The following is a 13,943-nucleotide window of genomic DNA, read 5'->3' as shown; positions in this document are numbered from 1 at the left end:
CGTTATATGGTGGAGCCTCCTCAGCACGTTTCACCTCTTGTTCTGGTGACATCCCAGCATCTTTGCTCTCTGGCCAGTTCATGATCATTTCCACTAATCCTGGGGGGTCGCGGTTCCCTATTCGAGCCCGTTGTGTTATCAACGCAACCCATTTACTCCACGTGGCATCTGTTGCATGATGTGTGGAGGGAGCCTTTCCTTTGAACATCCATCCCAGCACTGGCAGTCGAGGTGCCAGGAGGAGTTGTGTCTCAGTGCCGACCACTTCTGAGGCAGCTCGAATTCCTTCATACGCTGCCAGTATCTCCTTCTCAGTCAGGGTATAGTTAGCTTCAGAGCCTTTGTATCCCCGGCTCCAAAAGCCTAGAGGTCGGCCTCGGGATTCCCCATCTGCTCTCTGCCAAAGGCTCCAGGAAGGGCCATTCTCCCCGGCTGCGGTGTAGAGCACGTTCTTAATCTCCTGCCCTGTCCGGACTGGCCCGAGAGCCACTGCCTGGGTAATCTTCTGCTTAATTTGTTCAAAGGCTTGTTGTTGCTCTGGGCCCCATTTAAAATCGTTCTTCTTGCGGGTTACGTGGTAGAGAGGGCTCACAATCAGGCTGTAGTTTGGGATGTGCATCCTCCAGAACCCCACAGCGCCCAGGAAAGACTGAGTCTCTTTTTTGGTGGTTGGTGGGGCTATGGCTGTTATCTTGTTTATCACCTCCATTGGGATGTGGCGACGCCCATCTTGCCATTTTATTCCTAGGAACTGAATCTCCCTTCCAGGCCCCTTAACCTTCTGTCGCTTGATGGCAAAACCAGCCTTCAGAAGGATTTCGATTACCTTCTTTCCTTTCTCAAAGACTTCCTCAGCTGTGTCCCCCCACACAATGATATCATCAATGAACTGCAGGTGTTCTGGAGCCCCACCTTTCTCCAGTGCAGTATGGACCAGTCTATGGCAAATGGTGGAGCTGTGTTTCCACCCCTGGGGCAATCGATTCCAGGTGTACTGGATACCCCTCCAAGTGAACGCAAACTGTGGCCTGCACTCTGGTGCTATTGGAATGGAGAAAAACGCAATAGCGATGTCAATCGTGGCGTACCACTTGGCTGCCTTCGACTCCAGCTCATACTGGAGCTCTAGCATGTCCGGCACTGCAGCACTCATCGCTGGCGTAACTTCATTCAGGCCACGGTAGTCCACAGTCAGTCTCCATTCGCCATTAGGTTTTCTCACTGGCCATATAGGGCTGTTGAAAGGTGAGTGAGTCTTGCTGATCACCTCCTGGCTTTCTAGTCGACGGATCAGCTGATGGATGGGGACCAGGGAATCTCGATTAGTACGGTACTGCCGCCGGTGCACCGTCTTGATAGCAATTGGCACTCGCTGCTCTTCGACCTTAAGTGACCCCACCACCGAGGGGTCCTCTGAGAGGCTGGGTAAAGTGGACAATTGCTCAACCTCCTCCAGGGCAGCTATACCAAAGGCCCACCGGTACCCTTTTGGGTCTTTAAAGTACCCTCTCCTGAGATAGTCTATACCTAGGATGCACGGGGCATCTGGGCCAGTCACAATGGGGTGCTTATGCCAGTCCTTCCCAGTTAAGCTCACTTCAGCCTCTAATAGGGTTAGCTGTTGGGACCCCCCTCTCACTCCAGAGATGCAGATGGATTCAACCCCACTGTGGCTCGACGGCATCAGGGTGCACTGTGCGCCAGTGTCTACCAAGGCCTTATATTCTTGTGGTTCTGATGTGCCAGGCCATCGGATCCACACCTTCCAGTAAATCCGATTATCCCTTTCCTCCACCTGGCTGGAGGCAGGGCCCCTCTAATCCTGCTTACCATCACTCACTTGATCTAAGAGTGACTCCTGCAGGAATGACTTACTGGTCCCCTCAAGAGGGTCAAGCATACTGCTGGCCATTCTATTCTGTCTGGGGGATTTCTGACTAGACACTGGAGCTGCATCTCTCTTGGAAGACTCCCCTTTCATGGTGGTCTTCCCTTTCAGTTGCTGTACTCGTGCAGCTAGGGTGGAAGTGGGCTGCCCATGCCACCTTCTCATGTTCTCCCCATTGTCGCGGAGGAAGAACCACAGGGTGCCCCGTGGTGTGTACCTTCTACCGCCCTTCTCTTGGGTGGGGAAACGCCTGCTTCTAATAGCTGAGACATCGGCCCGTGCAGGTGAAACATAGGACATGTCCTGTTCCATTTTTTGGAGCCTCTGAGACAGTTCCTCTATGGCTGAAACCCAGGCATGTTGGGAGGAAGGGAGACTTCCCTCATAATGCCGGAGCTGCATAGTCACTTCATCCACTGTCTGATTGTCTCGCCACCAGGATGCTGCTGCTAATGCTTTGGAATGTCCCTCTGGTCCACTTTGCAGGAACTTCCGCCACATCAGCTGTGTACAAGGGACTAGATCTGGATCCAATGGTGACTGCTCATCATTCAGATCACCATAGATCATGTCAAACACAGCCATTTCCCTGAGGTTTTGGATGCCTTTCTCCATGTCGGTCCACTTGCCTAACCGACATAGAGAATCATCCTTGTAGGGGTACCTCTCCCTCACAGCGAGCAGGAGTCGCTTCCAAAGGCTGAGGGTTTGAGCCTGTTTCCCTATTGGCTTGTCAATACCAACCTGCTTGGCTAAATGTCCCACCTGCTTGGCCTCTCTCCCCTCCAATTCCAAACCAGCAGCTCCAGTATCCCAGCACCGGAGCAACCAGGTGCAAATTTGCTCGCCTGCAATGCGGCTGTAATCCTTCCGCATATCTCGCAACTCACTGAGGGATAGAGATCGGATGATTACCTCCGGCTCTTCATCCTGCTCTCGTGATGGGCCTGGTTCATTACCACCCTGTGCACTGCGAGGGGATTTTTTGGTATATTTGGTTTTCCGTATCGGGGCAACTGATACTGGTACTGCTTGTCCCTCCGGCTCAGCTGCTGTGCTGGTGGAGGCGACCGGTACTGGCGCTGCCTGTCCCCCTGGCCCAGCTGCTGTACCAGCAGGCTCACTTTCAGACCCTGCAGTTCTTTCGCCCCCTTGAGGGCAGTGAACAGTGTTAAAGATGACACAGTAAGCATGGGCAAGCTCCCAGCACATCGCAGCGAGCTGCATCTCCCGGGATTTGTCAGATTGGCAGCACACCTTTTTCAAACACTCCACCAGTTTATCAGGACTCTGCACTTGTTCGGGAGTGAGATCCCAAAGCATTGGGGGTGACCACTGACTCAGGCACTTGCCCATCTTCTCCCACACACCTTGCCATTTATAACTATCTGCCCCCAGGGCAGGTTTCCGGGTGGTGCTATTGTTGGAGAAGTACCGCATGGCCCAAAACAGGATCAGGCAGACATTTAGAAAGCATTGTGCCGCGAACACAGTGGCCAGGAGGCTCCAGGGATAGCTGAAACTCTCAAAAACTGAGAGAATCTCCTCCCCTGGCTCACCCATAGAGGGGGTGAGACCCCAAACAAAAGACCAGGCAGCAAACAGGTAGCGGTGCACCCCCACAAGCAGCGAAACGAGCCCATTATAAGCAGACAGTAACCAGTAGAGCAAAATACAGCCCTTGACACATTTTCCACCGACAATAAATGCCACTACTAGGAGCACAGAGTGGATATGAGGATTAATCCAGCCCCACCACGCAAGCAAATTGCCCAGCATTGCAAACATTTCTTATCAAACAATACAAGTAAAACAGAAAAATTACACCTAACAGATTGCTCTAACACACTTCTCCTTTTGTCCTTATTTCAGTCTTCTCCAGCCTCACGTTGGAGCGCCAAAGTTGTAATGGTTTAGCCCCTGCCGGGGTCTGAGACCACGCGGCCGCTGCCCCTCCCCCACAAAGGGAGTGAAATACAAAGCCCCAAGACTGAAATAAGGAAAGGTTTAATACAACAACGCAATAGCAACACAACCAACAACAACAATGACAATAACAGTAATAGTGATAGCAATGAACAGAGCAAAATAGCTACCAAATACAGCAGTTTGAAGCACGATGTACAAAACCACGAGTGCACCGCGCTCCGCGCCAGGAAAATGTGACCTGCCAGGATGTGACCTCCGCATGGCATCTGAATAACCCGGCTAGAGCTTCCCCCCCACTGCTGGGGAAACTTAACCCTATCCTGGTTAAACCAGGACACCTTCCTAAGTGCCAATGGACATTTGTGATCAAGGAATTGGTGTCCCAGAATGAGCCCTGACTGAACTTTAGGGCTCTGCAATCCTGTGTTAGTGGATTGTGGCCTGGGTAGGTAGTATGTGAAGTGGCTGGTGTCCCTGGCATTCATGTTGCCATGACAGGTGAGGCTGAAGCACTTGGAACAGATGGGATGCATGGTGATCCACTCCCCTGAGTGGTCACAGTGGTCCTGGGACAGGCTGGAGCAAGCAGGACAGAAGCAGGAATGACTTGAGTCTCTGGGGACTGATAGATCCAGGGGTCCTGAAACACCCGAACACTCACAGTGCTGAAAGACATGCAAAAGAGCTCATTTCTGACATTGCTTACCCCAAGGTTCATGGTGCCCATGCAGGTCACCAGTGGCCTTCAACTTCAGGGAGAATTTCTCAACCTGACCTCCCACCTTGAGCTGAATCTGGCAAAGGCCATAAGGCCCTTATTGCCATAAGAAAGGTTTCTTGAACTACATCTGCTGCAAAAGGGAGACTAAAGAAGTTGTGGGTCCACTGCTGAATGTGAGGGGAAGAGGTGGGGCGACTGGTAACGGAGGACGTAGGAAAAACCAGGGAAATCAATGCCTTCTCCAGTTGTCATTGGAAAGTTTTGCTTTAGGGAAACACAGGCTCCTAAGTACAGCGGGAAAGTGTGGAGTGATGAAGACTTACCCTTGATAGAGGAGGATCAGATTAGGGAACGTTTGAAAATACATGGTATACCCAAGTCCATTGGCCTTGGCGTGATGTATCCATGAATGATGCTCTCCAGTGTCAGTGCCAGGCCACTCTCAACAGTGATAGTAATCAGGAGAGGTTTCTGAGCACTGGAGGAAAGCAAACACTACTGTCTTCAAGAAAGGCTAGAGGACCCAGGGAACTTGAGGCAGCCTCACCTCAGTCACTGGGAAGGTGATGGAGCATATAATACTGCAAATCATTTCCAATCATATGAAGCATACAACAGTGATTTGGAGTAGTCATCATGGATTTATGATGGGGAAATAATCTCTGATGTGTATAGCTAAGCCTTCAGTGGGGACAAGAGGAGAGCAGGTGATACTGATTTTCTTGACTTGAACAAGACTTTCACAGTTTACTCCCATGATAGCCTCATGGAAGAAATAATGAAGTGTGAACCAGATAATTAGACAGAGAGATGATTGAAAACTTGCTGAAGTGCCAGGCCCAGAGGGCTTTGATCAGTAGCACAAACTCCAGTTGGAGACCAGGCACTTGAGCTGTACACTAATGGTGATTGATACTGGCTTCTAAACTGTTTAACTTTTTCCATTAATGGCCTGGACAACAGGGCAGAGTGAACCCTCAGCAAGTTTACAGAGGATATACATCTTGGAGGAGTGTGTGACTGTGCTGGGTTTGTGTGGTGGGGTTTTTTGGTAGAGGGGGAAGGGGCTACATCAGTGGTCCCCTGTGAGAAGCTTCTCAAAGCTCCTCCGGCTCCAAGTTGGACCCACCTCTGGCCAAGGCCAAGCCAATTAGTGATGGTGGTTGCACCTCTGTGATAATGTATTTAAGAAGGGGAACCTGAGAGGAGGGTGGGACTTTTGAGGAGAAGTTACGAGAAGGACACCTATGCAGACACCAAGGTCAGTGGAATGAAGGAGGAGGAAGCAGGTGAGGTGCTCAGGAGCAGAGCCCCCCTGTGTCCCATGGTGAGATGGCAGGTTGCCCCCCTGCCACCCATGGAGGTCCATGATGGAGCAGAGGCTGACATACGGCCTGTGGAGGACTCCACACCAGAGCAGGTGGCTGTGCTTAAAGGAGGTCAGGACTCTGAGGGGAGAAGTCCTTGCTGTTGTAATTCAGCTCTGGGAGGGCTGCAACACATGGGGATGACCCACACTGGAGCAGCATCCCATGGGAAGGACTCATGCCAGAGAAAGTTTGTGGAAGACTGTCTTCTGTGAGAGGTGAACCATGTGGACCAGGGGAAGAATGCAGAGGAGTACTCCACGCCCCACCCAGGAGGAAGGAGCAGCGGACTGACTGAAAAACCCCTATCCCATGCCTCCTATGCCACTGGGAGGAGGAGGTAGAGATTTCAGGAACAAAACTGATCCCAGGAAGAAGGGAGGGATGGGGGAGGTGTTTTTAAGATATGGTAACGCTTCTCACTGTTCCACTCTGTCTATTAAGTGTTGGTTTTGTTAGTGTTCGAATTAAAGTGATGTTCTTCTTTTCTTCCCCTAAGAAGTTTGTTTTTTGCCCATGACCATAATGGGTGAGCCACCCCTCCCTGTCCCTTTCTCGATTCCCGAGCCTTTCCCAGCACTGTGGGGGAGGGGGTGAGTGAACATCTTCGTGGTGCTCAGTTTCCCTCTGGACTCAAACCAGTCATAGAGTTCAAACAGCAGATAGATGATGCTAGCAGCAGCAGCAGCAGTTGCCTCATGCTGAGAAGAACATGAGGTTTGTGAGATAAATCTCCGTCGGCGAGGAGCAGGTAGCGGTCACACAGTGTTCATGATATGGTTTGGCCATGGTGTGATCACTGACTCCACGTGCCATAGGCTTCCAGGCTCACGACCGCATGGCCATGCCTGGGCAAGGCAGGGGCTTGCCCTGGGAGTTGCCTCCAACCCTTTCACTCTGTTGAAAACAACATCGGCCTGCCGAGGAAACTGCCCTGGTATCACTGCAAGTCACGCTTTGTCTTGGCAAGACTTCACGGTCCAAGAACAAAAACGCCACCTGCCGTTCAGCTCACCCTGTGCCTGTAGCCTGCATCGTGCTCTTAGGACGGATCACTGACAGCGGTGCCTGTGAGTGAGCATCACCTTCCTCAAAGGGTCACAGCGGCACCACGTGGACGGGCTAGTTCCTGGTCCCGCTGTCCCTTCACTGGCCCAAACAAAACTGCCCGCACCGGTTCTGTGCCCGGTGAACACAGAGCTGGGCACAGAGCGAGTGGCAGGAGAAAGAGGTCCTCCCCTCTCCATCCGCATGCCTCCAAATACCCCTCTCTGCCTTTCCGCAGTGGGCCTCGCCGTTTCCATCCTCTTCCGCTCACCACGGACGCCTGGTGGGAGACCAAGCGAAAGACCTTTTCAAAGCAACTGGCCTGCACGTGGCCAGGGATGAGGCAAGGGCAGCGTGGAACGGCTGAGCAGGAGTCTGTGCATCGACCTGTAGAGAAAATCCCCAGCCCCACAGCAGGCATTCCCTAGGGGCAGTTACAATTTCAGGTGAAAGGACCACAAGGAGACTCTGGCTGGGATGCAGCATTTCTTTAATGAGAACAGAAAGTGTGCGTTTGGAGGGGAGGGGAGGGGACGGGAGGGGAGGGGAAGAGCACTGCACATGAGAGGTCGAGGGCTCCACATGGCAAGAGGACATCACCCTTTGCAGCGGGGTGCAAAGCACCTGCAAGACGTTCCTTTCCCCCCACTGCAGCTGCAGCTGGTGAGAATCCACTCCCAGCTACAGCAAGGGCGGGTGAAGTATGTTGCCTTGGTCAACGGCAAAAGCTATGAAGCCCAGGAGGGAGGATGAGGGGGCTACCAGGCGGTAGCAAGGACAGCGCAGGAAGAATAAGAGCAAGAGGGGCACGGTGTCAAGAGATGACACACGGCTCCCTTCCATTCAAGGGCAGAGGCAGGTGTCCCACGCACTGGGAAACCACAGGCATCTCCCCGCTCCTGGATCCAGGTGTCGTTTCTCCATTCCTGGTTGTTCTTTCCAACGTGAGCGATCCCCTGGCCCTACCAGCACGGATTGCATGAACGCAGGGGCCCACACAGACCGCTCCCGAGGCCCGTGAATCTGCCAAATCCAAGGCCGCCCCCCGAGGAGATGGGGACCCCCCCAGCGCTGAGGGAGCTCCCAACAGCAGCTGACAGAGAGGATCCCACGGCTGTGCTCTGGGGGAAAGAGGTGAGGATGGGGCCCGGCAGGGTCACCACCACCGGGGAGGGTTCGATCACGGTGGTGGAGTCAGCGCACCGCAGAACACAAGGCTCGTTGCAGCTGTTTGCGAGGGGGGCTGGTCCACAGGGGAAAGGGAGGCAGGGTCTGTAGCAAGACATCTCTCAGCGAGCGAGGCAGAGCTGAAACACAGAGCACGGCATGAGCACGAGACGGAAGCTGAGGGAGGAGGACGGGTCAGAACCACAAGCGCGCCTGCACGAAGAGCCCGGGTGGGTTCAGGCTTACCTAGCTGACTGGGTAGACGGCAGCAAGTGTAGCGGATGGCACGCCTGGAGACGCATGGACTTTTATACCCTGTCTCCAAGCCCCGGGGGACCTGAAGCATTCTTTTTGCGTGAAGCACTTTGCTAACTAGCAGTATTGGCTTGCTAAGCTCTCCTGGGTGATTACATCTGTCCCCCTTTCATCTGAGAGGTTTTGCTCCCATCTGACACGTGGGCAAGGCTGAAATGTGCCCTTTGAGGTGCAGCGGTCATTATGTTGCTCCCTAAGGCCACAGGATGCTGTTGCCCATCTCGTCTCAGCTGCTCGCAGAGACGCTAAGTGGCACGCTGGCCACGCACATTCCTGGAGCACGGCCACTACCACCGCCCCTCCAGACCACACACCGCCCTTCAGGCATTGAGGAGTTCAGCACTTGAAGTCACCTCACCGCTGGCTGCAGCTCAGGGCCCGGGCCTGACCAGCAGAGACTCATACGCTTAGCAGGCATGTTTAGACATTTGGGCAATGGCCAGCCAGCCTCTTTTTGGCTCATCCTCTGCCCAGCTCTTGCAGTCTTCAAATTTCCTGGACCCAGTAAGGGAACTACTTCGCTCTGACCCTGACCCCACAATAGCATCGGAGAGCTGGGGTTCCCTGCCTTTACCACATCCCACAGAGGCTCTTGGCCTCCAGGATGAGCATGAGGAGAAAAACAAATCCATTTTGGCTTGGATCACCCTCAGGCAAGGAGTCATAAGGCTCTTTGAACATCTCTGCCCATTCCTTTGATAGACTTGTTTTACAGTAAACAATAAACCCTCAAAGCTGCACTCACATGTCCCGTGGGAAGAAGAACAGCAAAGTTGACGTCCTCTAGGAACAGCACCATTCACATCCAGGAGTGAAACAGCTGGACCTTCCTGATGAGAGTGACCAGCTCAGCTCTTTGATGTACCGCTGATGTCTGTATGACTTGGGCGGAGGGTGAGCCACAAGGACTGCTGAGCAGTGTGATCGTCACAGGCCTCACTGAATGCATCTCTCAACAGGTGCACGATTGTACACACCTGCTGCACACACGGGGACACATGCAAAGACCACTGTGTTTGTTGGGAAACCAAGCCAAACCTAACCCAACCAAACCCAACTCAGCCATATCCAACCCAGCACAGTTAAATCCAATCCAATCCAATCCAATCAAATCAATTCAAATCAAATCAAATCAAATCAAATCAAATCAAATCAAATCAAATCAAATCAAATCAAATCAAGCCACCTAAGTCAAATTGCACCTCCCCTTTTTAACTCTTCCCAGGCAGGAGGTATTCTGCTATTTGATGCAAAAAGGCCAGGGTTTGAGTCCTGCGTGAGCCTCTGCCTCCCCCTGGGCTGCAGCTATCCTGCCCTGGTAGAACTGTCAGTCTTGAGGGGTGCAGGACAGGTAATAAGTAGAGTCAGGACCCTAAACATCAGAAAGGCAAACGTGGCTGTTTAGGGTGCTAGTGCGTGGGACCCCTCGGGAGACTGCCCTTAGAGATAATGAGCAAACGGGAGCTGGGACATACTTCAAGACATTTCTATTAGGGTGCTAGATCTCTCAATCCCAACGTGCAAGAAGTCAGGCAGGGGAGGCAGGAGGCCAGCTCGGTGAAGTCAAGACCTCCTAGCCAAACAAAAACACAAGGCCAAACTACATAGGCAGTGGAAGCAGGTATACAAATCCTGGGCAGATTATAGGGAAATGGCCCGGGAGTGCAAGGAGGGGATCAGGGAAGCCAAGGCACAGCTGGAGCTGAACTTGGCTAGGGATGTGGAAAATAGCAAGAAGGGTTCTTCAGGTACACAGGAGAACAAAGGAAGACGAAAGAAACTGTAACACCCAACGAGCAAAAAGGGAGCCCTGGCTACAACCGACATGGAGAAGACAGAGATACTCAACAACATTTTTGCCTCGGTCCTCACCGTCAAGTGCTCTAGCCAAGCCACCCGATTCACAGAATCCAAAGGTAGTGACTGGGAGAATGAATCACCACCCACCGTAGGAGAAGATCACGTTCAAGACCGTTTAAAGAACCTGAGGGTGCAGAAGCCCATGGGACCTGATGAGATGCATCCGAGGGTCCTGAAGGAACTGGCAGATGAAGTGGCTAAGCCACCATCCATCAAATTTCAGAAGTCATGGCAGACCGGTGAAGTTCCCAGTGACTGGAAAAGGGGAAACATAACCCCCGTTTTTAGAAAGGGGAAAAAGGAAGACCTGGGGAACTACAGGCCCATCAGCCTCACCTCTGTGCCTGGCAAGATCATGGAGTAAGATCACGGAGCCGATCCTCCTGGAAATTGCACTAAGGCACATGGGAAAAATAAGGAGGTGGTTGGCGATGGTGAATATGGATTGCGTAAGGGAAATGGTGCCTGAAGAAGTTAGTGACCTTCTACGACAGGCTTAAAACCTCGGTGGATAACGGAGGAAGGGCTGATGTCATCTACTTGTGTGAAGCATGTGATACTGTCCCGCACAGCATCCTTGTCTCTGAAAGGGAGAGACATGGACTTGACGGGTGTGCCACTCGGTGGATAAGGAATTGGCTGGATGGTTGCACTCAAAGTGTTGCGGTCGATGGCTCGATGTCTGGGTGGAGAGCAGTGATGAGTGGTGTCCCTCAGGGGTCCGTACTGGCACCAGTATCATTTAACATCTTTGTTGGCAACACGGACAGTGGGACCGAGTGCACCCTCAGCAAGTTTGTGGATGATATCAAGGTGAGTGGTGCGGCTGATCCTCTAGAGGGAAGGGATGCCATTCAGAGGGACCTTGACAGGCTTGAGGGGTGGGCCCGTGTGAAGCTCGTGAAGGTCAACAAGACCAAGCGCAAGGTCCTGCGCCTGGACTGGGGTAACCCCCGGTATCAATACAGGCTGGGGGATGAAGGGATTGAGAGCAGCCCTGCAGAGAAGGACTTGCGGGTACAGGTGGATGGCAAGGTAAGCATGAGCTGGCAAGGTGCCCTCACAGCCCAGAACGCCGACCGTATCCTGGGCTGCATCAAAAGAAGCACGGCCAGCAGGTTGAGGGATGTGATTCTGCCCCTCTACTCCACTCTGCTGAGACCCCACCTGGAGTACTGCATCCAGCTCTGGAGTCCTCCACACAGGAGAGACATGCACCTGTTGGAGCAGGTCCAGAGCAGGGCCACAGACATGATCAGAGGGATGGAACGCCTCTCCTGTGAGGAAAGGCTGAGAGCGCTGGCGTTGTTCATCCTGCAGAAGAGAAGGCTCCGCGGAGACCTTATTGCAGCATTTCAGTAACTAAAGGGGGCTTGTAAGAAAGATGGGGATAAATTTTTCAGTAGTGCTTGTCGCGATAGGACTAAAACAAGGTATATTTAGACTAGACATAAGGGAGACATTTTTTACGATGAGGGTGATGAAGCACTGGAACCGGTTGCCCAGAGAGGTGGAAGATGCCCCGTACCTGGAAACATCTGAGGACAGGTTGGAAGGGCTCCGAGCAACCTGATCTAGTTGAAGATGTCCCTGCTCATTGCAGGGGGGGTTTGGGCTAGATTACCTTTAAAGGTCCCTTCCAACGCAAACTTTTTTATGATTCTATCATTCTATGAATTTGGAGGCTACTGAGCAGGTCACAGTCCTCAGGACCACAACCTTGTCTGTGGTGGAGGCAGCCACGTAGCCCAGGGGTTGATACTGGGTCCAGTGCTGTTTAACATCTTCAGGAATGACCTGGACCACGGTCAGAGTGCACCCTTAGCAAGTCTGCAGGTGATACAAAACTGGGAAGAGGGGCTGTTGCACCAGATGGTTGCTGCACTGCCATTCAGCTGGACCTCGACAGACTGCAGAAAGAACCCTTTGCTCTGTGGCCGTAGGGTGTCCCACAGGAGACAAGCGGATGAGCCTGAGTTGAAGCACGAAGTGCTGGCTCTTTGGGGAACCCAGTGAGAAAGGTGTGAACACTTCCAAGGGAGATAATTATTTTATTACTAGCATAGCAACGGTGAAAGCAAATGGTAGGATCCTTCCTCCCGTCTGATGCTGGGAACCCCAAGTGGTGCAGCCATTAGTCAGGGCATGGCATGCTGCGCAGATGCCGTCCGTGGTGACGTTCACCAGCTCTGCATTCACTTGGACTGCTACAGAGCCTGGATTGCAAGACAACTTCAGTACGTTATCAGATGCTGATAGCAATCAGGCCTGGAACGTGGACTTAGCTTTGAGGGCTCCCTTGGGTGACAGATCCTAATATTCTTAACATACTCATAAAGCTGGAGCTCCTGGGAAAAGCGCACACGGTTGGTGCTAGAAGCCATTGTACGGGGAGTCGCGCAGTAGACATTGTATTTGTGGAGTTGGTGATCTTGAACAGGCCCCGTCTGCTCGACTGGGCCTTGTACTTAGGGCCCAATGTGTCAGCGTAAGGAGCTGCTGTTAAGGGAACCAGCTGGAGCGCTCCGTGCCAGCCTGTGCTGTGACAGAGATGAAACTGCAGCCTGTCAGGAGAAGACATATGATTCTGTTTGTTACCCAAAAGAAGAGGCCCCATGGCATGCTAGGCAGTAGGAGGGTCTCCACCGATAGGATCCACACAGCATGCCATGGGAAAATCCTCCTGGAGTCTGTCCGATGCTGCAAGGCGGCAGGGCGCCCAGCATCTGAAGGCACACAAGATTTACTTGCTATCTATATATCTCTTCTGACGCTATCTCATTAAAACACCTTTTTATTAAGACACCTGTTGTTGGGCCTTTCTTACTGAGATGCAGAAGAGAAGCCTGCACTGTTTCTTCCTCTGTCACATCCCTCCCCCAGCCATGTGGTGCAGAACAGCCCCATAACATTTCAAGTGGAGAGAACCAAACAGTGCATGCACGCTTATGATTGCATACACACTGACGAAATCTCCGTCGGCGAGGAGCAGGTAGCGGTCACACAGTGTTCATGATATGGTTTGGCCATGGTGTGATCACTGACTCCACGTGCCATAGGCTTCCAGGCTCACGACCGCATGGCCATGCCTGGGCAAGGCAGGGGCTTGCCCTGGGAGTTGCCTCCAACCCTTTCACTCTGTTGAAAACAACATCGGCCTGCCGAGGAAACTGCCCTGGTATCACTGCAAGTCACGCTTTGTCTTGGCAAGACTTCACGGTCCAAGAACAAAAACGCCACCTGCCGTTCAGCTCACCCTGTGCCTGTAGCCTGCATCGTGCTCTTAGGACGGATCACTGACAGCGGTGCCTGTGAGTGAGCATCACCTTCCTCAAAGGGTCACAGCGGCACCACGTGGACGGGCTAGTTCCTGGTCCCGCTGTCCCTTCACTGGCCCAAACAAAACTGCCCGCACCGGTTCTGTGCCCGGTGAACACAGAGCTGGGCACAGAGCGAGTGGCAGGAGAAAGAGGTCCTCCCCTCTCCATCCGCATGCCTCCAAATACCCCTCTCTGCCTTTCCGCAGTGGGCCTCGCCATTTCCATCCTCTTCCGCTCACCACGGACGCCTGGTGGGAGACCAAGCGAAAGACCTTTTCAAAGCAACTGGCCTGCACGTGGCCAGGGATGAGGCAAGGGCAGCGTGGAAC

The sequence above is a fragment of the Strix uralensis genome, chromosome 11, assembly GCF_047716275.1.
Source record: "Strix uralensis isolate ZFMK-TIS-50842 chromosome 11, bStrUra1, whole genome shotgun sequence".
In the NCBI taxonomy this organism is placed as follows: Eukaryota; Metazoa; Chordata; class Aves; order Strigiformes; family Strigidae; genus Strix; species Strix uralensis.
This window is presented reverse-complemented; position numbering follows the sequence as displayed.